This window comes from Triturus cristatus, chromosome 3_1 (assembly GCF_964204655.1).
Source record: "Triturus cristatus chromosome 3_1, aTriCri1.1, whole genome shotgun sequence".
NCBI lineage: Eukaryota > Metazoa > Chordata > Amphibia > Caudata > Salamandridae > Triturus > Triturus cristatus.
The window spans coordinates 1,142,941,646-1,142,968,374 of record NC_140583.1 but is presented as its reverse complement, the minus strand read 5'-3'; positions in this window follow the sequence as shown (position 1 = coordinate 1,142,968,374).

Sequence of the window (26,729 nt, the reverse complement as noted above, 5' to 3'; positions counted from 1 at the left end):
CAAGTGCTGGACTGTATAGATACTGACTAGGAAATTGAAAGTGTGAAAGACAAGTGTCTAGGTGGTTAGAAGACTGCATGCAGAGTGCATAGGGGTTTGAAGCAGTCCACGTGCTAAGGCCTGGCTCAGTGTATGAATACTTAGGCACTGACTGAATGATTAGAGTACTGCAAAGATAGTATCTTGGTGAATTTATAAGTGTTTGGGTTTTAGCACAGTGAATGGATTAGGACATGGTGCTGAATGGGTCACTAGAGGACTGCAAAGAGAGTGACAGGGTATTTCCTGGAAGTGTATGGATACTGACTAGGGAATTGAAGGTGTGAAAGACAATTGTGTAGGTGGTTAGAGGACTGCACACATAGAGGATAAGGGTTTGAAGCAGTCCATATACTGAGGCCTGGGTCACTGGATGAGTACTTGGGTACTGACTGAATGATTAGAGTACTGCAAGGAGTGTGCCTGGGTGAATTTATTAGGGTTTGGCACTGTGAATGGATTAGTACATGATGCTGAATGGGTCACTAGAGGAGTGCATCGGCAGTGACAGGGTGTTTGCTGGAAGTGAACGGATACTGACTGGGGAATTGAAGGTGTGAAAGACAAGTGTGTAGGTGGTTAGAGGACTGCATGCATAGTGGATATGGGTTTGACGTAGTCCATGTGCTAAGACCTGGCTCAGTGCATGAATACTTAGGCAGTGACTGAATCATTAGAGTACTGGAAAGAGAGTGTCTAGGTGAATGTATAAGTGTTTGAGTTTTGGCACCGTCAATGGATTAGTACATGCTGTTGAATGGGTCTCTAGAGGACTGCAAAGGAAGTGACAGGATGTTTCCTGGAAGTGTACGGATACTGACTAGGGAATTGAAGGTGTAAAAGACAAGTGTATAGTATGTCAGAACACTTTTATTTGAAGCAATCTATTTGGTACTTAGAAACTGACTAAATAATCCAACTACTTCTAGGACAGTGCTTAGGTAAAACTTTTAAATTTTCAGTTCTGCCACAGTGAACAGAATAGTACATGGTACTGCACCTTAGTGTCAAACCCTGACTCATTTTATCAATGCATAAGCAAAGACTAGCTTCTAATGCTACTAAGACTGGACAACATGAGAGGTTTCAAATGAGTTATCTGTCAGCAAATACACGATGTTACCAAATGCTTCTCTCACAGTGGTTCTCAAATGCACACAGACTCACAGTGTAATTCTAGACAACAACCACTATACCTAGGAGTTTACCAAAAATCATTCACTACTGTGGAAGTGGTAAGCGAACTGCACACAATCTTCATATTTCAGGACTGCACTTTTGTGTCAAAGCCTGACTCATTTAATCAAAGCATAAGCAAAGACTGGCTTCTAATGCTACTAAAACTTCACAACATTACCGGTTTTAAAACAGGTATATGTCAGCAAATACACGATGTTACCAAATGCTTCTCTCACAATCCTTACCCAAATGCACACAGACTCACAGTGTGATTTTAGACAAGCAACACTATCCTAAGAGTTTACCAAAACTCATTCGCTACTCTGGAAGAGTTAATGGTACTGCACACAATCTACATATTTAAGTACACCACATCAGTGTCAAAGCATGACTCATTTAATCAACGCATAAGCAAAGACTGGATTCTAATCCTACTAAAACTTCACAACATGACAGGTTTTAAAACAGTTATCTGTCAGCAAATACATGATGTTACCAAATGCTTCTCTCACAGGGATCCCAAATACACACTAACTCACAGTGTGATTCTAGACAAGCACCACTATCCCTATCAGTTTACCAAAACTCATTCACTACAGTGCAAGTGGTAAGGGAACTGCTCACAATCTACATATTTCACAACTGCAATTTACTGTCAATGCCTGATTCATATAATGAAAGCATAAGCCATAACTGTCTTCTAATGCTACTAAAACTTGACAACATGACATGTTTTACAACACTTATCTGTCAGCAAATACACGATGTTACCAAACACTTCTCTCACAGTGGTTCCCAAATACACACAGACTCACAGTGTGATTCTAGACAAACAACACTATCCCTAGCAGCGTACCAAAACTCATTCACTATAGTGGAAGTGGTAAGGGAACTGCACACAATCTACATATTTCACGACTGCACTTTAGTGTCAATGCCTGACTCATTTAATCAACGCATAAGCAATGACTGGCTTCTAATGCTACTAAAACTTGACAACATGACAAGTTTTAAAACAGTTTTCTGTCAGCAAATCCACAATGTTACCAAACGCTTCTTTCACAGTGGTTCCCAAATGCACAAAAGACTCACAGTGTGATTCTAGACAAGCACCAGTATCCCTAGGAGTTTATCAAAACTCATTCACTACACTGGAAGTGATAAGGGAACTGCACACAATCTACACATTTCACGACTGCTCTTTAGTGTCAATGCCTGACTCATTTAATCAACACATAAGCAAAGACTGGCTTCTAATGCTACTAAAACTTGACAACATGACAAGTTTTAAAACAGTTTTCTGTCGGCAAATACACAATGTTACCAAACACTTCTCTCACAGTGGTTCCCAAATACACACAGACTCACAGTGTGATTCTAGACAAACAACACTATCCCTAGCAGCTTACCAAAACTCATTCACTACAGTGGAAGTGGTAAGGGAACTGCACACAATCTACATATTTCACGACTGCACTTTAGTGTCAATGCCTGACTCATTTAATCAACGCATAAACAATGACTGGCTTCTAATGCTACTTAAACTTGACAACATGACAAGTTTTAAAACAGTTTTCTGTCAGCAAATACACGATGTTACCTAACGCTTCTTTCACACTGGTTCCCAAATGCACAAAGACTCACACTGTGATTGTAGACAAGCACCAGTATCCTTAGGAGTTTACCAAAACTCATTCACTACACTGGAAGTGATAAGGGAACTGCACACAATCTACATATTTCACGACTGCAATTTACTGTCAATGCCTGACTCATATAATGAAAGCATAAGCCATAACTGTCTTCTAATGCTACTAAAACTTGACAACATGACTGGTTTTAAAACAGTTATCTGTCAGCAAATACACGATGTTACCAAATGCTTCTCGCACAATCCTTACCCAAATGCACACAGACTCACAGTGTGATTTTAGACAAGCAACACTATCCTAGGAGTTTACCAAAACTCATTCACTAGTCTGGAAGAGTTAATGGTACTGCACACAATCTACATATTTAAGTACAGCACATCAGTGTCAAAGCATGACTCATTTAATCAACATATAAGCAAAGACTGGATTCTAATGCTACTAAAACTTCACAACATGACAGATTTTAAAACAGTTATCTGTCAGCAAATACATGATGTTACCAAATGATTCTCTCACACTGATCCCAAATACACACTAACTCACAGTGTGATTCTAGACAAGCACTACTATCCCTATGAGCTTTCCAAAACTCATTCACTACAGTGCAAGTGGTAAGGGAACTGCACACAATCTACATATTTCACGACTGCAATTTACTGTCAATGCCTCACTCATTTAATGAAAGCATAAGCCATAACTGTCTTCTAATGCTACTAAAACTTGACAACCTGACTGGTTTTAAAACAGTTATCTGTCAGCAAATACACAATATTACCAAATGCTTCTCTCACAGTGGTTCCTAAATGCACACTGACTCACTGTGTGATTCTAGACAAACAACACTATCCCTTGCACTAGATCAAAACACATTTCTTCATCTAGAAGTAGTACTACATTTTAGTATAGAAACATAACATAACTCATTTCACAAATTCATAAACAATGACTGGTTTCTAATTCTACCAAAATATAAAAACTGCACAGTTATCTGTCTACAAACACATGAAAAACACAAATGCCTATCACAGAATGGTTTCTACATGCACACACATTGTAGAGAAAAAAAGTACTCCCTACACTTTAGCAGGAAAAATACATTAGTCTGATTAAAATCAAAATAGTCTACATACATCCCCTCACAATTAAATAACTCATCTTTCAAGTTCTTTTGTAGATTAAGGAGTATATCAATGACTCACCATATTTTCTTTTACAGAATCTCTGCACTGTGCACCTTTCAGCAAAAGCAAAGAATGGAAAAATTTCCCTTTCATTTTCCACACATATACATGTAAACATCAAATCACAATCCTTCGCACATAAACTCAAAAGCAAACACACATTTCTATTGGTTAAATATTTCAACCCTTTCCAACTGAAATACATTTCAACCCTTCCCCCAATCTGCCTTCTGCCTGTTACCATAGAAACAGGTCATGGAACACTGCAGTGACCTCACAGGTCACAAGTTCAGCACACAATGTTCCTACACAAGACAGGAAGGGTGCTTGACTTTTCAACATATCAGCTTATCATATATAATGTTCCTTACAATCTGTTTTTGTTAACCAATAACAATCATACCTTTAAAAAACAAAAATATACACCCTACCTTTTTCAAAAAACGTTGCTGTGGATCCGCGTACCCACCGCAAGAGAATCCGTGCATCCAAAGCGATAGGATGCGCGCACCGTGCGCGCATTTCGGCGCTTTTTTTTTAAAAGAAAGGGGGGCCACAGGGGGTCCCTCTGGGACCCCCTAAGCAGATCTAGAGGGTCAGAGTATTTCCACTCTGCCCCCTTTATATCTTTTACACACTTATTCCCCTTCCATCTTCAGCCTCGCTTCTACCGAGGCAGAAAATGGCCGCCAACAGTTCCTGGTTTCGAATGTAGAGAGACGCTCGATAGCCAATTAGCATTCAGCGCGTGATCAGGAGGGTGTGCGCTCCGTTCGGGGAGGGTGCGCTTACGGTGCGGGTACGGTCCGCGGATCCTCCGCGGCCATAGATATCACTAACTTTTTTACCCTAATTTTCTCAGGAACTACTGAACAGATTCACACCAAATATGCAAAAGGCATGAGTCCGAACTGATGACTACCTCTTTGCCAAATTTGGTGTCATTCCGTTCAGCGGTTCGGGATGTAGCTGTGACAACAGATCCTATGGGAAATTCCATTTCTCGGCCCCCGCTTCACGGATCATCGCAAAACTTTCAGGGTAGGAGCGGAGCGGAGCTGGCCAAAAGTTTGGAGAATTTCGCGAAGATTCGTCAATCGGCGCCAAAGATATTCCCAATAGAATGTTGCGGATTTCCTAACTATAACTATCTACTGGCGACCGCCAGTAGATAATATATATATATATATATATATATATATATATATATATATATATATATATATATATATATATATATATATCTCGCTGGCTTCGTCTCCAGCATCCACTACCACTCAGACAAGATGAACGCGGACCCAAAGTTCATTGTGCAGTTAAGAATTTATTTAGTTGCCCTGCATCTCTGCCATAACGCGTTTCAGCGTTGCTCGATGTTTAACCCTTATTTAAAGTGCCAGGGCATAACATTATGTGACTGAACAGGTGACCACTTCATGGACATGGAAAAAATACTGAATAGTATTCTGCTTTCTCTGAGCGCTCCAACAAAAGGTTCACCATGTGCAAATGTGCATACATTTGATTCAATAAATACATCAATGTAAAATAGAAAATAGATATATATAAATAAATGTCAAATAGATATAAATACAAAAGCAAATATGAGACCTGGTCCTTGGCATTTAAAATCTGGTAAAACATTCAAAAATAAGAATTGTTTAAAAAGCTAAAAATGCCATTATTTACACCACTATAATCTGGTCATAAATATACCTACGATCTCATTTGCACAAACCCACTCCTATGTGAAAACAATCTTAAACACATAAGGGTGTCAAACAAGTGTGATTAAAATTTCATAATACACAATTAATAACAATGATAAAATCGTTCACATTCTGGTGTCAAGATGATCTGCTCTTTGTAAGTATGTCGATCAACGCATATTACATGCCTAAGTGAAATCAATATATTTGATGTGCAGAACGTGTCACCCACTTGAACCAACAGGTTCAAAAAGTGCTAAGTGTCATAAAATACGAAATAAAAGAAACTTATGTCTAAGGGTTGTGAATGTAGATGTAAAATAGGGAATATGTTTACATGTATGTGCATATGCACTATCTCTAATACCGGAATCTTAGCGCTACTAGCAACCCATTAAGCAAATATTCTGATAACCAAAATCGCCCTTTACAAGCAAGTGTAAAAATCTTCACTCGCATTGAGCCCTGAGGGTGTCTTGGTGTTGAGCTCCAATATATACCTCGTTTCTAAAAGGCGGAGTTGTGCTTCACGATTTCCTCCGCTTCTCAAGGAGGGAATAGAGTCAATAAGAAAATATTGTAAATAAATTGGGTTGCTGTCATGGCTCTCCTCAAAATGCCTGGCCACTGGATAGGCTTCATCTTTATTGGTGATCGCCCTTATATGCAGGAGTATCCTCTTGTGTGCTGGCAGTTTAGTACTACCTATGTATCTTAAACCACAGGGACACTCCAGCACATATACTGCGTGCTCTGTCTTACAAGTCAGTCATTTACTGATAAATATAGGGTCTGAATTGAATGGGCCAGTAGAGCTTGTCTTTTTGTGTGCAAATATACATGGTTTGCAGGTCGGGCATTTCATAAATCCTTTGTGTGAGGTGAGCCAAGTGGTAGGAGATATAAGTTCAGGGCTGCTCTTAACAAGATTATTGCCCATAGACCTTTCTTTTCTAAAAGTTAGGTCCGGTTTTTTAGGCAGGCAATTGCCAAAAATAGGGTGACTGCGCACCAAGCTCCAATTTTTATTCAATTTTTTCCTTAGGGCTTGATGCTGCCTGTTGTAGGTTAGAATCACCCTACAAAGCTGTTCTGAATGGTCTGGAATTAAATCCTGTTGACTGATTTTTACTGCAAGTGCCTGGGTTCTGGAAAGTGACCTGGTTTTGTTCATGGCCCTATCTATGACATCAGGAGCATACCCTCTTTCCAGAAATCTCTGTCTACTTGCTTGCTGCGCTATATGACAATCTTCCTCATTGCTACAAACACATTTGACACGTATCATCTCCCCATACGGAATACTCTGTATTAGATGACATGGGTGAAGACTTGTGGCATGTAGCAATGTGTTCCCAGCAGTGGGTTTGCGGTATAACCTAGTCGCAATGTTTTCATCCTTTATGTAGACCTCCACATCAAGGAAGTAAACTGAACAATTACTGATGTTAGCCGTGAAGTGAAGGTTCAAGTGATTGTCATTGATCTGTTCAATAAACTGGAGAGCACGTGTCTCAGAGCCCCTCCAGAATAAGAACAGGTCTTCAATATAGCGTAGCCAAAGGGGCACATGTTGGTCTATTGTATCCTTAAATTGCCCATGAGGACCTGCTCCTCCCACAGCCCCATATGCAAACAGGCATAGCTGGGGGAGAAGCAGGCCCCCATTGCAACTCCCCTGGTCTGCTGGTATATTTGATTGTCAAAGAAAAAGAAATTCTGTTCAAGGCATGTAGAGACCATGTTGACCAACATTTTGTTGTGATGTATAAATAAACTGGTCTGCGATTTAAATAATGCTCAATAGCCTTGATGCCATCCTGGTGGCGATTAGAGGTGTAAAGTGAGGTTACATCCATTGTTATTAAAAACATGTCTGAACTCCATGCAATGTCATACATTTTCCTAAGGAAATCTGACGTGTCCTGCAGATAAGAAGGCAAACCCTTGACCCAGTCTTGTAGGAAATAATCTACATATCTTGACGTATTTTCCATCAAACTATTGATGGCCGAGATTATTGGCCTACCAGGGGGTTTAGTTTCATTTTTATGGATTTTGGGGATGAAGTAAAGGGAAGGGATGACTGGATGTTCCTTTTAAAAAAAACAATATTCATCATCACTTAACAGCCCCCCACTCTTCCATGCCAATACCTTAAGATAGTAATCATTTCATGCAGATTTTCACTATGGATGTTGCTTTTCTTATAACATTCTTTGTCACTTAGTTGAAGGAGTGCCTCCTCCATATACAATTTACGAGGCTACAAAACAACATTCCCTCCCTTGTCAGATTGTCTTACTATGAGGTTGTTGTTATTTTGTAGTTTTTTCATAAGTTGTATGTAGCAGTGATTTTGTCTGCTACGTGTATGGCTCGCATTGTTGGTTGATTTGTATAAACGTTTCAATTCCATTATGACCTGTTAGTGATAAACATCCAAACTGTCATGTAGCATAATCGGTTGGAAAATTGATTTTGGTTTGAATGGTGTTTTCACAGTTCCGCCAATGTCTGTTGCTTCCAAACCAAGAGTTATTGTTTCAGCAGACTGTTCATTCTGAAGGTACACGAGGTCCTGGAAAAGATTCACATCCCCTGCTGTAAATAGGGATGGGCTACTGGTAGCAGGCTCAACAAGATTTGATTGTTTTTTAGCCCTGAGATGATGAAATTTACGTAGTTTTAACTTTCTAATGAATCTAAAAACATCCATCCGGGTTTCTGCATAGTTAAAACTGCTTTCCGGGCTATAAGAGAGTCCCAGTGCCAGAATATGTTTTTCCGCCATGGTTAAAATGATTTCCGTAAGGTTAACCACCTTGTTGGAATTGAAGTCCTGCTTTACTTTTGTTTGCAGTTCCATCTGCCTCTTATTTATTTTTTGGCGGTCTGCCTTTCATTGCAGGCTGCGTTTTAGTCTTTCACCGCACTTTTGATTGGTTCTTTTGTTTTTGGCCAGTCTGGGCTCGAGGTCTTAATGTATCCCTCCTGTCCTCACATAGACAGTTGACTTGCTGCGCCAGAGATAACTTTGTAAACCCCAATCCTGGTGTTCTTGACATTTCCTCCTCGGGTTCACTCTCTGGTGCGGAACTCAAATCTGATGCCGAGGTTGACGCCAACACCACTTCACCTGAGCCCGCTTGGTTTCTTGGCAATAGATTTGTGCTAGTTTTGTCTTTAATAGCATCGTACTTGCGGGTACATGTGAAAACCTGACCATTTAGATAGTCCATTTTATCATGTTGAAATGTATATGCTTTACGTCTCTTGATTACATCCTCATCCTTTTGAAGACATGCATGCATTTCATCCCTTAGTTTTTTAATATTTTCTGTTGCCTCCAATTTCCCCATTTCTTTGTTCAGTTCCTCTAATTTGGCTTGCACCTTCACGCAATCACTCTCTGCGTAGTTCAAAAGAATCCAGACTAATCTGCTGGAGGACTCTAAGTTGCAGTCAGCCCACTCTGCCAGCATATTGGAGTCCGGATTCTCGTAGCTCGGTGCCAAAGTTATGCGCAAGCCTCTGGGGATCCTGCCTACCTCCAGATAGCGTGATAAGGACTTATGCTCCCACCACTTCGATTGTTCAGAGCGCATACGTGTCTCCAGTTTTTTAAACAATTCCCTTGTGTTTAAATTTCCAATTGGTACAGTATTCTATTGTGTAAACATATCCGATTCCACAGCCGGGGAATCATTGAATATTTCATCTGCTGCCTCTTCGCGGTTACAGACATGATGCAATAGTATGGGTAAAATTTAACGAAAACAAACTCAGACGCCAGGATATGTATCCGTGTCTGGAATGCGCACACTCCTCAACTGGACTGTTTGATACTTTCTACCTTTACGAGGTTTCTTGCAGTGATCCAGTCCTTCAAATCTGGCCACGCCGACCTCGACAGCCCGGTAGAAAAATCTCCAGCATCCAGGGGCTTACGCGGCTTGCTCCTCACTGGACCCTCGTCGATTCTAGTTCCGGTGACACCAAAACCAACTGCTTCCTGCCGCTGTGCCCTGTGCAGAGGAGGGTTTACCGCTGGTATTGAGGAAGCAACTCTGTACTCTTAAAACGCTGGCTTCATCTTCAACAACTAACTACCACTCGGTCAAGTCCAATACTCACTCAGAGTCCAACACAATCACAGGATTTTAAACAACTGCATTCATTTCAGCAATTCATTGCAGCGCGTGGTATGCATGATTCAAGAAACATTGTGGCAGATGCGTTTCAGCCGCTTAGGCTTTCATCAGTGCCTGGTTTCAAAGCCGGTTCTTGCACCATGGTGGTACTGTAGCCACTCCCATTGATTAAATGTTTTCAGCTCCTCCTCTGCTTCACTGCGATGTTCCTCATGCTGGCCTTAGACCGGCTGCATGCTGGTAAACGGAGTCCGATGTGGTGACCCGTTTAGTGAGGGGTTCAACCCTACACCTAATGGCGTCCCAAATACTGTTGGCATCCTGACTTCACTCACCACCAGTGATGAATCCTAGGAGAACAGATATTAAAATTGAAACCAGTTGATTCCCCTGTAGTGCAATCTACAGCCTCTCTCCTCGTGCAGTACGTAAAACACTGTGGTAATGCACCCGCTTGGGGGGGTGACGTGTTGTATTTTAGTACAACAGTCCAAAGTTGCTGGCTTTACGCGTCACACCAGACCGAGAGGGGGTGTCGGAGACTAGTGCCTGCTTACTGGTCAAAACATACAGTCGAATACTCACTCAGAGTCTGAATGACTCCGACACAATCACAGGATTTATTTCAGCAATTCATTGCAGCGTGTGATATGCATGATTCAAGAAACGCTGCCGGCTAATGCACCTGCTACTGCTAAACTAAAACTGGTAAGTTTTATTAAACACTGATGCAAAAGATTAAAATAAGTAAATGGGGATAGAGTAAAGATAAGTGGTGTACAGTGAAATTATTTGTTTTTGTGTTCTAACGTGTCTTTTTTTGACTTTCTAATTAGTTCTTATTTGGGCCTCGGAGGGTCACTGGAATCCCTACCTCATGTGAACTGCTCACATGCGCATAGAGACTGGCAGGAAACAATGATGGCTCCTGTGTCACTCAGTCAAGGCCACCTTGAATGAAGAAGCCTGAGAAGCTCAACTGATGACCCCAGCGAGAGCAACAATGTTGAATAAAATGTTTACTTTACTGAGTTTTGTGAAATGCATGTGGGAATAAAGCTATGGGGAAATGAAATTAAGCGTCGGGCACATAAACAATGGCTCATAGAGAAAAACTTAAATTTTAAGTGGTGTGATAAACTCACCTCCTCATCCTGATCAATCAGAATAAGGGAAACATAAGAATTGATGCATGAGGGGGTAGTACACGAATCAAGAACAGTATCATTGAGGTAAGATAGCTACAGACCTCGTCCGACTTGTCAGATCTGTCATTCGGACTCGTCACTGACCCAACGTGTATGCTGCTCCAGTTCTTGTCCAAGACGCTGTCTCAGACTCTGCTGCTGTCAGAAACTCCATCCGAGAGTTCGAGATACTGATCGATCAAATCAATTCATTTAGAGGGATTGCGGAAAAGGGACACCCAAGGAGAATAGTGCCAGAGAGGGGAGCAACGCTGGCGTTGTACTTTATAAGAAGTTACTCTTCCAGATCTGAATCTGCCCGATCTTCTACCTGTAACCTATCTTGGAGATTCTATCTGGCCCACCAATATGGAGTTGAGTTCATCTTAGCCCATAGGTAAATATAATGAGTTAATCTGTCCTTTATGCCTATTCTCGTTTCTTCCCCCTCCTCCTTTTTTTCAGGTACCGTCATCATTGATCATTTTAGTTTTTATATGAATTATTCAGTGTATTTTTGCCTCTTGATATGAAGGTGGTTACTGTAATTGAATTTTGACTCACAAATTAATTTAGATAAAGGTTTTCAAACTTTTGGAGTCTGTAGTTATTCAGAGCAAAGAGGTAAATGTCATTCTACCTTAAACTAACTCAGCAACCTGATTCATTAAGGAAGGAATCTATATTTATCGAGTTGGTAAGACTTGGTAAAGGTGAATAACAGAGTTACAGGTAATTTACACGAAACTGATGCCAGCGAGGTTTTACTAGCTTATTGTATGAATGTGGTTTGAGCCCAGGTGAGTATTAGGTGTATGTGTGACCAGAGCTGGTGACCTGCGCTCCATCTTTGTCCAAGGTGAACTTGACCTCCTGGTCCTGAACTTTGACTGCTCTGAGAACTCTCTTGCTTTCTAAGCAGCAATTGTTTCATCTTGTTCAATCTCTTCCCTCAACTTCAAGTAGCTCACTTTCAGTTTGCTGTGGCTTAAACAACTGTAACAAGGCTAAATAGAAAAACTGTCTTTTGTCTGGAGTTTGGGAACTTAGCTTTCAATGGTTGATTACATTTCCTTTGTTGTGTCTCACTAAACATCCTTCACATCAAGCCACAGCAAATTTACCATTATCTTTGGTTTCACTGACATAACTTCAAAAAGTATAATGTTGAAGTAGTTGATAAAGACACATCCTTTCCAGATGGTGACTTCTTCTTGGATAGTATGTATCCAGCATGTTACTCTTCAGAATATCTGTACTTTGTGGCTCAAATTCTGCAAGATATTGAATATCAGAAATATACTTGAGTGCTCTGTTACGGGTATTAGGAAGCTTTAAACTCACCCATAGAATTCTTCCAGATTTAGAAAACAAACTAGCTGAGCTTAACAGGTCTAGACATTCATAGTAGTCTATCTCTCTGTGATAAAGCATTTTCAAACAAAAACTGTGCAATTTCTTTGTAAGACTCCTTTCTACTGAAATCTCCTCCCACATCTCTTTCATCTCAGTTTTCTCTGACTTTGTTATATAAGATGTAACGTACCGAGCAATAGCATTTGAGTTGTCATGTCATGTTTGCATTCCACATCTTCAGAAACACAGGATTGTAGTTATTAATACATTCATGTACTCAGAGGCTTCTGTTCTTAGGTTGTATGTATTTTTCAGTTATTTTCTTGTAGGTGTATGTCTGACTGCAGACAAAAAGCTTTTGACTCGTCCGTGTGAGATGACCGGTCGCGGTAATCCGAAACAAGATCTTGTATAAAAATTCCCTTTTGATCTGTATTTTCACTGACAGTATTTTTCGCATCTATGATTATGGAATCTTGGAACTTGTTCTCTTAATATGTTGTCACTACTCTCCTTTGGGATGAAGCAAGTTACATACTGCTTAATAAAAGTCAAAACAGACTCATCACTGTCTGTTCCAAACTTTGGGGCATCATTTACCCACAACAGCATGTGAACATGGGGAGCACCTCTGGCTTGGTACTCTTTATGCTAAAATAAATCAATCATTTCACCAAGTGGAGATTTTGGTTTGTTCAAGATGAAAGCCATCATTGCTTGAAATCTGTGATTAGAATATCTGCAAAGATTTAAAGGGTCTAGTGCACGCAGTTCAATTGGCGTCTTCAAATGAATGTTTTTTATGTTTGAATTTGTCTCCTGCAAGAATACTAGCAGGTCATCCCATGATTGTTCAGCAGAACTCAGCATCAGGAACCAAGTAGGTTCTCCAAGGTTCCTCAACACCCACTTCAGTTTACTGTGACGCCGATACCAATATTCATTTGTCCCTCGCTGACATGCCAGTAGGTTTAATAAATTGTATTCCATGTGATCATCTTTTCCTTGAACTTTCCCCAAAAGTCCTCTTGATGATATATTGAGCAAATTAACTCCTGTTTTTAGAATATGATTCACGTCATATGAGAGGCAAGACAAGTCACTCTCAAATAATAGGTAAAATATATTGAATACACTGACAAAATGTATGATCTTCTGAATAAAGTGTACATCTATACTCATCTGCAGGTATTTTCACAGGCTGCTCCTCATACTTGTCACCTTCTCCAGTAGGAAAAGAATGTGGGAAACACTGAGCTTCTAAACTTTTTTTCCCACACACTTAACCCCTTGAGTGCCCCGCCCTTTCCACGCCCTGTGCCGGCCGTTTCATTAGCGGGCGGGACTCATGACGAGATAGTCTCGTCATGGGCAATCAAGAGGTTAATGGATCTCTTTCTGCTTCCTTCATTTGAAACAGCTAATGGCTTCACCAATAACCTTTTTAGAATGCAAAAGGTGGATGCTATAATGTTCATAAATGTTCTCGTTCTGGACTGATCCACCTTCTCAATCAGGCCTGAAATGTCTGATCCTCTATATGTGTGATATCTTGCAGGCTTTCCATATTTCCATGGTAAACATTGTTTTGTATCAGATATAAAGTTGTTTTTTTAAATTTGGTAACAGCTACTAACTCTTGTCATATCTTCTTGTTCTTTGTAGGCACACCATTTGCAAGAATTACTAGTCCTTCCTCAAAATCCCTATTTTCCCTTACTGTTTCAATGTTTTTCTTGACATCTAATGGCAAATACACTACTCTGCCCTTTAGACCTTTTTGCAGCTGTGTTGGGGGTAACTTGCCTGTCTTTAGCTCCATACGTACACGTTTGATTCTTGTAGTGAGTCCGTTGACAACATACACAAACATACTCTGGTTTTTCAGAACATACTGCTTTAAATGTTGTGATCTATTCTTCAGAACTATCAACTGTAGTACATGTGTCCTGTTCTGCAACTCCTCCTGTTATCAACACTTCAATTTCCCTATAGTCCTGTTCTGGACCACAGAAATTAAACTACACATCACCACAAACCTTTTCTGTGTCTGCCACAGTACCATGCAAACGTGCCCTATTCATTTCTCCTTAACATAAAGCAGAAGTTTTCACATAGTACAGCCTCCTAACTAAAGTTTGCATTTCTTTGATAAGCTTGCTAGTGAGTGTCCCTGCATATTTGCCTGCTGTCTCAGGTTACAGGGATCCTAAACTTGTAAAGTACTTATTTTGTGTTTTACACTTTGTCTTGGAAATATATATGTAGGAATTTCCTTAATGTATCAGTGGATTGCTGTCTAATGCTACAAACACTACTACAATCCCATTTGTATACAGGGGCAAGACTACACCTCCCTTATACCTCTTCTGCAATAACGACTTCTACATTTCTACGTACCATCACATATTTTGTTATAGTACTGCCATTCTTCATTTCATAACATCATTCGCTTTTATCAATAGCATGAACTAATCTGGTATCCTAGAGTTAGCTTTCTTCATTAAAGAAAGGCTCTGCACTAGAAGTAAGTATCCATTCTCCACTAAAACTGTAGAAAAGTGACTTCTTTTTACAAATATTTTTTTCTGGTTTCGTCTCCTCATGCGCAACACTATTTTGTCAAGAGTCTTCTTTCTATTAAGAATTAAACCAAAGCTTCCTCTTCAAGGCAAAGGCCTTATCAACTACTCTCTCACCCCATTCTTTCTGTTTCAGTGCATCTCTCCTTCTTCTATACTTTTTAAAATGTCTCAGTAGATATGCAACCACTCTACTATGAAACATTCTGGCTCTGATTTCCTTAAACTGCTTCTGTCTCCTGGTTAAGGTGCATCCATGTTTTTACAATCTTTTCTGTTTTTGCAATGTACACTTCATCCACTCTTATTGTTTCTCATAGTCATAATTTCATTTTTATTTATTTTGTAATCTTTGCAAATTTCCATATATATTTTTAAGAAATTACTTTGTCTTCTTACCAGTAGTTCCTTTTTCTTTTCCACTTTTCTGCATTTTGTCCCTTCTGTAACTCCTCTGCAAACATACTCTAGTTGGTTCTATTGATTTTGTAGGCATAACTGTGTGTAGTTATGTAGATATTTTTCTGTAATAAAAAGTAAATTTTAAGTTTTACTCTAGCCAGTAGCTTTACTGCTGACTTAGTCTTGCCTGTAGCTTTACTACTGACTCACACATAATACAAAAACTGTTTCCATGTTGTGTTGCAGTTTTAAATCTACAGATGAACCTAGATATATTACTACATGCACTTACTTCAAAATAACAAATAACAAACCAAGAGCGAAACACAAAACTTTATTTATTAGTTACCTTTTAAAATTTTAGCACCCTGTCGTACAACACACTTCTCATTTATACATGAGGAAAGAACAGTTTATCACTTCTGTAGTAAATTTTAAATGAACATTAAGGCAAGGAGGCATATTTACAAGCCCCGTGCACTTTCGAGGGCAGGTCTTTTTTTGACACACCAGCACCGTAATGGCGTGCTCGATATTTACAATTCCACATAAAGCCACTCTGCGTAGCATTTCATGGTCTTATAAATTCAGGCGCCTTTCAAGCAGCACTTTGCATGAAAGAAGAATGCCATGGGTGTTGATGTGGGTGTTCTCATGCAACACCCATAGATTCAGCCACATATCCAAATTTTCAACAATTCATAAACCTGGGAATGTGTCAGAATCCTACACCTTCCCAGGGGAGGTGTAGTGAGATTAGGCCTGGGCTAAAATTCCGTTCCGCTCATGGAAATTGCGATAATTTGACGTTTCCGCGTTCCGCGGAGAGCGCAAAAATGCCAAAATTTCCGCAATCTGCATTTTACCGGAATTTTTTGCTTGCTCGCGCTGTAAAATAATACATTCTCGCGTGCGCGCGATCGCCTTACCTGAATCCCCGCGTTCGCCGACAAGTTTTCCCGATCCGGTTGCGTTCACCACAAGATGTTGGATTGTTGGTAGCCATTTGCGCTGTCTCGCGACAGTTCGCACCCACAGTAACGTAATTCATCGTGCGATCACGTCTTTCTTCTCGCGATCATGCACCGCGAGACAAGTGAAAACAAGATGGCCGCGTCCGCGAGCAACCGCATGGGTAAGTTGGCGAGCCGCGACCACGCAGTAAATACCGTGAACGGGCGGGAAAAAAACTTCCGCATCTTCGCGATATTTCTGCGTGTTTGCGGAGATTTTTAACATTTTCGCGATAATTTGCGAAAGTGAATTTCGCAAATTCCGCCCACCCCTAAGTGAGATGCAAGAAGGAGAAATACTTTTCTTTCTCCTCTTTCTTTCCTGTTTCTATGGTTGCTGCATTCTGCAGCACACAAATAAAGATGACAAATACCTCTTGTAACTGTTTTTTCTACAGAAAGGTGTCCCTTCCTGCACAAAAACAATCATCCCCAGTACACAGGGACTCTATTACTATGGTGCAGGTGTGCCTCCGTTGGCACATTGCAGGCAGTTGTGCACCAGCACAGGGGAGAGAATAAGGATCCATCAAATTGTTGTAAATATGATGCATGCCTGTGCTTTGAAACTAATGGGGCATGGCACAGACAAATGGCTTGCGGCTCCCCACTGCATTACTTTCATGTAAATGTAGCCCCAAGTGTACAACTACATACAGTGTCTCAACACTGTAAATATGAAAACACAACATAAGAGCTATTGAATGCCTCTCTACCACTGTGTTAGTAGTGTATTTAGTATCTCAGTACGGTTCTACTGAAATATATCAGTTTTAAATTTTGGGAAACGGTGCGTATACCAATCTTTAAGTTTCTTTAAACTCGATGCTAAAGACCTATTTTCAATGTTTGTGGTTATTCGAAATGTCCCAATGTTGCCATTAACCACAATGGTTGCGCCTTTTCCATAAATTGAATACATATATGCACAAATATTACAGTATTTTACACACTAGGGGTTTATTACTGTACAATTCAAACTCATGTTTTTCTATTGCATTTCGAGAACAACAATTTTTAAAATCTATTTTCCATTTTCACAGTGAGGCGGGAGATTGAGATGACGTTGGCAATCGTGAACCCCAGGTACGTCACGAAAGCAGAAAGCAAAAGCAGGAATTCCATAGCCACCACCACATAAAAAAATTAAAACTCTATAGCTAATTCTAACCATCACAGTAGACAACTCACTAAATATATAACTCTATAAAAGCATTTATAAAAATCTCAATATCTCTATAACAATAAGTAATAATGATTCACTGATATGTTTTTGATATTTCCATCAATATTCATTCCGTCATCCGTAGTTGGGATGTTTCCGCGATGGTACACAGGGGGGAGCTGGCAGTCGTGGTGTCATCGTGAATATTGCGTGGATTAAAAAATATATTTTGGACACATAATTTGTGTCACTAACGCCCCCTTTTCTCAACCATGGGGTCATAGTATCTCCACCCTGACCCCTTATGTGGGCTATCACACACATTTCAGCCATGGAAACTGTTCCCAGTAGATAAAATGGTCCGCATAACTTTCTGTTCAGGTTGAGTCCAGCATATCAGAGCATTCCTGTTGGAGCGTGCATTCATGATTCATTATGAAACCATTGCAAAATATTCATGACCAAATAGGCATAAGACACTTCCTTGAGCCATCATCTACCTTCCTGCAAACTTTGGTGTAAGTCTATTCAGCAGGTCGGGCTTTAGGTGTGGCTAAAGGTTCCTATGGAAATTAACATTACAAACGCAACCTATTTTGCATCCCGAATTCTCGGTCCCCACTGCACGGCTCATCCCCAAACTTTCCACGACAACCAGAACCTACATTGACATTTTTTGGGGAAAATTTCATGAAGAAGGATGCCAAAGTTCTAAGCAAGTCAAAAAATACTTTCCCTATGGAAACTAGGTCCTAACTATAACCACCTACTGGCAACCGCCAGTGGATAATAAATGTATATAAATATACATATATAAATATATATAAATATACATATATATGCAAAAACAAAGCAGAAAACTCTGGGTAGTTCCAAGGTTTAGGTGGAAGGCAGCTCCTCAACACCAGCAATACTTTACTCACCTCAAATGCCTGCTTTTCTATCAAAGTTTTTAACCATAGGATTAGCACAGCACTATCCACGCCGAGGTAAAAAAGGGACAAAGTCTTTTGCCATTTCTACAGCAAAGTCTTTAACCATAGGATTAGCACAGTGCTATGCATGCCGAGATGTAAAGTGACAAAAGCCATTTACCATTCCAGGCACATTATTACAGCTTTGTATTGGTAAAATACCATCCAAGCCAACCTAAAATGAATAAAAGCAACTCCTGACATGTGTGTCGCTGTCATTACAGCACTTCAGTGAGGTTTAGCTTTGTCTAGACACAAGGGAGCACCCAGTATAAGTCAAAACAATACCCCTGCAGGCATAGAGTGACGCATATGTTATGCAAAAATGGAGCAGAAAACTCTGGGTAGTTATCAAGTTTAGGTAGAAGGCAGCTCCTGTATAGAGCAGACACTCTAAATTTGCTCACCTCAAATGTCTGCTTTTCCATCATTGCTTTTACGCATAGGATTAGCACAATGCATCCATGTTTAAATATATATATATATATATAGAGGAGAGCTAATGAAGCGACAATGGACATGCGTGAGGAAGGGATTCGGGCAGATTGACATTCTGCTTCGATCGTGCTGATAACCGTGTTTGTTCAGGTCACATTCAGAGTGGGAATATCGCGGCAGTATGGCAACTCACCTGACTGTTTTCCAAAAGGAGATTCCACACTGGCTTCAGTGCTTGTACTGAGTAAGAATCACGCACACTGGTACTGTACTTGAGAACTTTCAGCATGTTATTTTGAAAAGACTATACAATGCACTGTGGGAATTGAAGTTTTTACTTTCAGTCATGTGACTTTGCCTTTTTAAAGCACACACAAGGGCACTTCTGTGTTTGTCTTTCACCCGTGAGCAAGGATATTGTGCCGAAACGTTGGGATATGAAAGCTGACGCTGCTGAACACTGAATTAAACTACGTTGCCAGTATTGGGCCTCAGTTTGTTGTTTTACACGGTGGTGTTTGATGGGCTGCTCCGTGCCCATTGTCCTGAGGCCGCCCTGTAGGGTCGGGGGCTCCAGAACGAGAGAACTGTGCTTGGTGTTTAAAACGAGGAGCATGACCCACTCCGCGTCCAGTCTACTAAGGAGAGCTAATGAAGCGAAAATGGACATGCGTGAGAAAGGGATTCGGGCAGATTGACATTCTGCTTTGATCGTGCTGATAACCGTGTTTGTTCAGGTCACATTCAGAGTGGGAATATCGCGGCAGTATGGCAACTCACCTGACTGTTTTCCAAAAGGAGATTCCACACTGGCTTCAGTGCTTGTACTGAGTAAGAATCACGCACACTGGTACTGTACTTGAGAACTTTCAGCATGTTATTTTGAAAAGACTATACAATGCACTGTGGGAATTGAAGTTTTTACTTTCAGTCATGTGACTTTGCCTTTTTAAAGCACGCAAAAGCGCACTTCTGTGTTTGTCCTTCACCCGTGAGCAAGGCTATTGTGCCGAAACGTTGCGATATGAAAGCTGACGCTGCAGAACACTGAATTAAACTACGTTGCCAGTATTGGGCCTCAGTTTGTTGTTTTACACGGTGGTGTTTGATGGGCTGCTCCGTGCCCATTGTCCTGAGGCTGCCCTGTAGGGTCGGGGGCTCCAGAACGAGAGAACTGTGCTTGGTGTATATATATATATATATATTACCTACTGGCGGTCGCCAGTAGGTAGTTATAGTTAGGACCACGTTTCCATAGGAAAACCTCAACATTCTATTTTGAATAACTTTGGCGCCGGTCGACGAATCCTCGCGAATTTCTCAAAATAGGTGGGGCGCTACGCTCCGCTCCTACCCTGAAAGTCTCGGGGGGATCCGTCAAGCGGGGGCTGAGATAAAAGGGGGGTCCCAAAACGCGTTTTTCCCATGCATTTTTCCATAGGACCTTTAGAACGAGCTACAGCCCGAACGGCTGAACAGAATTACTCAAAATTTGGCAGAGAGGTAGTCCCTAGGTCAAGGAAGTGCCTTTTGTAGGTTTGGTGTAAATCTGTTCAGTAGATTCTGAGAAAATAGCCTTTAAATCAATATATATATCTGAGCCCGCTTACGGTACGCTTACCGTACGCTTACGGTAAGCGTACGGTGGCGTGCGCGAGCGCGATTCTGATTGGCTCTTAGATCTTAGTAAACATTCGAATCGGCCGAAACCAGGAAGCGGCGGCCGCCATTTTCTGTGTTTCACTCTGAAAAAAAAAGAGTGAAAACAAGAAAATGGGGCAATGAGGAGAGTTACAGACCCCCTTACATTTGTGAGGGGGTCAAAGAAGGACTGTAAAGTACAAAACAAACATTTATTGATTTTTAAAAAAAATCACGGGGTACGCGTACGGTAAGCTTACGGTAAGCGTACGGAAGAAACATGGCGTGCGCGAAGGAGATTCTGATTGGCCCATAGATCTTAGTAAACATTCGAATCGGCCGAAACCAGGAAGCGGCGGCCGCCATTTTGTGTGTTTCACTCAGAAAAAAAACAGAGAAAACAAGGAAAGGGGGCAATGAGGAGAGTTACAGACCCCCTAACATTTGTAAGGGGGTCAAAGAAGGACAGAAAAGTACAAAAAAAACATTTATTGATTTTAAAAAAAATCACGGGGTACGCGTACCGTAAGCTTACGGTAAGCGTACGGTAAAAAAAATAAAAATAAATAAATGAAAAGCAGATTTAAGAGTTTAGAAATTAGGGAGCTCTAAAAAGAGCTGTTGTGTTTATGAAGTCATTTTTTTAGTGGTACCTACAAGTAAGTACCGATGCAGAGTCTAAGGTTCAAGAGGAAGACTCTGTTCCCTTCATCATTGAAGTGCACACCATCTCCTCTATAAATGTCTTGCATGTCATAACGCAAGTTGTTGTGGTAAATGGCACCCATACCATAGTCACGGAGGAAAGCAGAAACAGATTTGTTGACGTGCTTTCTTGCTTTGTCAATCTGCGGACAGAAATGATTGGACCAGTTCCATTTTTGCCTTTGGCATATGTTGGAAAACACAAAGGCAGTTTTAGGGAAAAGTGTAAACAGTTGTGCAAAGGTGTCCTTCATAAGCATTTCCAGACCTACCCCAGTCAAAGTGCCTAGGTCATTGCCACCACAGTGCACTATTATGAGGTCAGGGTGTTGGATTTGAATGAAGGATTTCACCAATGGCATCAATTGGTGCCACTTTAACCCTCTCTGACCAATCCATTTAATGTCTACATTTGGCAAAGCAAGGTCTCTCACCATACCTGTTTTCTCTGCAAACTTTTCACTCCAGAAGACATAGCTGTGCCCTACAATCCACTCTGTGAACATCTTCAAAGGAGAACTGGATGCACTCAGGAGGTGTCTTTCAGTAGAATGGCAATATGAAAAGAAAGACAGTTTGGAAATGGAGGCATACATATTTTTTTCAAAACAAAAAGAACTGATTGGCTGTTTCATACCATTCTAGAATAAAAACTAGGCTGTATGTGTAAATTAATAGAAGCATGTTTTGTATTGGTACAGAAAAATGTATTACCAAAGAACAGTACTATGGATTTGCTGTTAGGTTTGAAAAGTCAAGCACTCTTGCTCTGTGGAATTGAAACATTGTTTGGTGAACTTCTGACCTAACTCCACACAGCAGTGTTCCATGAGCTGTTGCTATGGTAGCAGGCAGAAGTCAAGTTGGGGGAAGGGTACTAGGCAGAAGTCAAGTTGGGGGAAGGGTACTTTTGGAAAAGGGTTGGTTTTCAACCAATAGAAATGTGTGATTACATTTGAAAAAAAGGGGGAAGCACTGAGATTTGAAACTTACATGTATATGTGTGGAAAAATAGAGGGAAAGTTTGCCATTATCTGGTTCTGCTGAGAGGAGAGAGGTGAACACAACAGAGATCCTGGCTCTGATAATCTGCTGTTTGAGTGTCACATTTCTTTCACAACTAACTAATTTTAAAGGTGAGTTTACAGTTTGAGAGGGGATGTATGTGGTAACTTAAGAAATGAATAATAGAAATGGGAATTGTTTTTGTTGTAGTTACACATGGTGGTTTCATAATGTGTCAGTCTGTAAAAGTGATTTACACTTGCCCCGAAAAAAAAAAGAGCAGTAAGTGTGCTTTCAAATTGGCAAAGAAATTTCGTTTTGGGACTAATGTGAAAACATGACTCTGTGTGCATAGAAGAATTATAGGCAGAGATTTATTGCGTCTTGCTCTGGTGATTTCACAGTTGCATTAGATGGAAAGGGGGAGCGAATTTTTGGGGGAAGAAGCAGAGTCTTAGCACACACCCATGTGCTTGCCATGTATAGTCATGCACAGTATTTAGAAGCGAGTGGGGTTTTCAGGTTTAAGTCTGTAATGCAAATACATTCAGCATCACTAAGGCTGGTTGCCCTTGCTGGAGTGTAGGCAGTCACAGAGAATACACATGGTGGTGGTCTGAAAAAACAGCTTGGACATGTGCATTTAAATAAATCAAAAAAAGTGGTTTTATAATGTGTCAGTCTGTAAAAGTGATTTCCAATTGTAAAAAGTGATTTTCACTTGGCCCGAAAAAAAAAGAGCAGTAAGTGTGCTTTCAAAATGGCAAAGAAATTTCGTTTTGGGACTAATGTGAAAAAATGACTCTGTGTGCATAGAGGAATTATAGGCAGAGATTTATTGCGTCTTGCTCTGGTGATTTCACAGTTGCATTAGATGGAAAGGGGGAGCGAATTTTTGGGGGAAGAAGCAGAGTCTTAGCACACACCCATGTGCTTGCCATGTATAGTCATGCACAGTATTTACAAGCGAGTGGGGTTTTCAGGTTTAAGTCTGTAATGCAAATACATTCAGCATCACTAAGGCTGGTTGCCCTTGCTGGAGTGTAGGCAGTCACCGCGAATACACATGGTGGTGGTCTGAAAAAAACAGCTTGGACAAGTGCAATTAAATAAATTTAAAAAAAAGGTTTCATAATGTGTCAGTCTGTAAAAGTGATTTTCACTTGCCCCGAAAAAAAAAAGAGCAGTAAGTGTGCTTTAAAAATGGCAAAGAAATGTCGTTTTGGGACTAATGTGAAAACATGACTCTGTGTGCATAGAGGAATTATAGGCAGAGATTTATTGCGTCTTGCTCTGGTGATTTCACAGTTGCATTAGATGGAAAGGGGGAGCGAATTTTTGGGGGAAGAAGCAGAGTCTTAGCACACACTCATGTGCTTGCCATGTATAGTCATGCACAGTATTTAGAAGCGAGTGGGGTTTTCAGGTTTAAGTCTGTAATGCAAATACATTCAGCATCACTAAGGCTGGTTGCCCTTGCTGGAGTGTAGGCAGTCACAGAGAATACACATGGTGGTGGTCTGAAAAAACAGCTTGGACATGTGCATTTAAATAAATCAAAAAAAGTGGTTTCATAATGTGTCAGTCTGTAAAAGTGATTTCCAATTGTAAAAAGTGATTTTCACTTGGCCCGAAAAAAAAAGAGCAGTAAGTGTGCTTTAAAAATGGCAAAGAAATTTCGTTTTGGGACTAATGTGAAAACATGACTCTGTGTGCATAGAGGAATTATAGGCAGAGATTTATTGCGTCTTGCTCTGGTGATTTCACAGTTGCATTAGATGGAAAGGGGGGCGAATTTTTGGGGGAAGAAGCAGAGTCTTAGCACACACCCATGTGCTTGCCATGTATAGTCATGCACAGTATTTAGAAGCGAGTGGGGTTTTCAGGTTTAAGTCTGTAATGCAAATACATTCAGCATCACTAAGGCTGGTTGCCCTTGCTGGAGTGTAGGCAGTCACAGAGAATACACATGGTGGTGGTCTGAAAAAACAGCTTGGACATGTGCATTTAAATAAATCAAAAAAAGTGGTTTTATAATGTGTCAGTCTGTAAAAGTGATTTCCAATTGTAAAAAGTGATTTTCACTTGGCCCGAAAAAAAAAGAGCAGTAAGTGTGCTTTCAAAATGGCAAAGAAATTTCGTTTTGGGACTAATGTGAAAAAATGACTCTGTGTGCATAGAGGAATTATAGGCAGAGATTTATTGCGTCTTGCTCTGGTGATTTCACAGTTGCATTAGATGGAAAGGGGGAGCGAATTTTTGGGGGAAGAAGCAGAGTCTTAGCACACACCCATGTGCTTGCCATGTATAGTCATGCACAGTATTTACAAGCGAGTGGGGTTTTCAGGTTTAAGTCTGTAATGCAAATACATTCAGCATCACTAAGGCTGGTTGCCCTTGCTGGAGTGTAGGCAGTCACCGCGAATACACATGGTGGTGGTCTGAAAAAAACAGCTTGGACAAGTGCAATTAAATAAATTAAAAAAAAAGGTTTCATAATGTGTCAGTCTGTAAAAGTGATTTTCACTTGCCCCGAAAAAAAAAAGAGCAGTAAGTGTGCTTTAAAAATGGCAAAGAAATTTCGTTTTGGGACTAATGTGAAAACATGACTCTGTGTGCATAGAGGAATTATAGGCAGAGATTTATTGCGTCTTGCTCTGGTGATTTCACAGTTGCATTAGATGGAAAGCGGGAGTGAATTTTTGGGGGAAGAAGCAGAGTCTTAGCACACACCCATGTGCTTGCCGTGTATAGTCATGCACAGTATTTAGAAGCGAGTGGGGTTTTCAGGTTTCAGTCTGTAATGCAAATACATTGAGCTTCACTAAGGCTGGTTGCCCTTGCTGGAGTGTAGCACTCTGGACATGGGCTTTTTAAAAAATCTGAAAAGTGGTTTCATAATGTGACAGTTTGTAAAAGAGATTTTCACTTGCCCAAAAAAAAGAGCAGTTTGTGTGCATTCAAATTGGCAAAGAAATTTTGTTTTGTGACTATTGTGAAAAGAAATGTAGTAATATATTTAAATACAATAAAGGATTTTTTTTTAGTTTTTTTCAGGTATTGCTGAAGAACAGTGAACAAAATTTAAGATGCCTACAAAATCTCGAGTTCAAAAAACGCTAAAAAAAAAACTATATTTGAAGACAACTGGAGGACCAAAGTTAGTAGAAGATGCTCATGTTGGGAAAAAGAAAAAATCTTCTGGTAAGCAGAAAGAACAATTTCTTAAAAAAATATTCAAAACAAAGAAAAATGTACAAAATGTCTGTCCTGGGAAGAATGTAACAAAACGAAGAGAACAGCAAAAAATTGAGAATTTAGTTAAAGCAAATATACCTTCTGCAACTGAAAAGTTTTACATAAACAGAAAAACAGCGTTTAAAGAGATACGTAGAAAAATGTTTCAGAGAAGAGTTATGTCCAATTTGATAAAGGATGTGAAGAAATATAAGCAAAAGGCAAAATATTACAAGAGAAAAAAAGAAATTGAAGCCATTGCAGCAAAAGCATTAGAATTAAAAAGGAAACTATTCATATTAATTTTGAATAGGATGCGTACATTAGATAAAATGGTTAATGTACTGAAATCACAAAGCAAAAGCAAAAGAGTAGTGAACAGAACAAACTTTTGTAAAGTGTTTTTAGGAAAGTGGATGCATAGTTCAAGTAGTGAACCTTTTTTTAATGAAGAGAGCTATTTTCAAAGTAATAGTTTGCTGCATGCAGTTGACACCAGAGGTCGTTCATACGAAGTAAAAAATGGTTGCATAATGGAGAAGGAGATAATGGTTCCAAGAGATGAGGTACAAGTGATGGCAGATGAGGCAATGGGGAGACGTCCTAAAGCCCCAGTGTACACTTGGAATTGTAGTAGTATTTGCACTGTGCGTCAGGAATCTATTGACAGATTTCGAGAGTTTCTAAGAGAATATAGTAAAAAAAGTGTAAAACAGAAGATTAAGGTGCTTCAAAGTCTGGATCCATGCAGAGTGAGAGAGAATACTGGTTTGCAGGGTCATTCTCTGGCTTGTCTATCTAGAAAAGTGTGCAATAGTGTTTTCCATCATTTTAGGATGCTGGCTGTTCATCATACTGAAATGAGAAAGTTTGTGAGACGGTTGTATTTTGCCAAAAGTCCAGCAATAAAGTTAAATGAATTGAATAGGGCTCTGTTCCGAGGAACGGTATCAGATGTAGAGAAGGTTGTTGATGAAATTCAGTTTTGTTACTTTGGTCCTGAACAAAACAGTGCAGAGAAGGACACAGTAAATGAGGAAGAAGTGGAAGAGAATGTAGAACCTTCTGTAAGTAAGACATTTAATGATCACATAACAAAATTTGCAATAG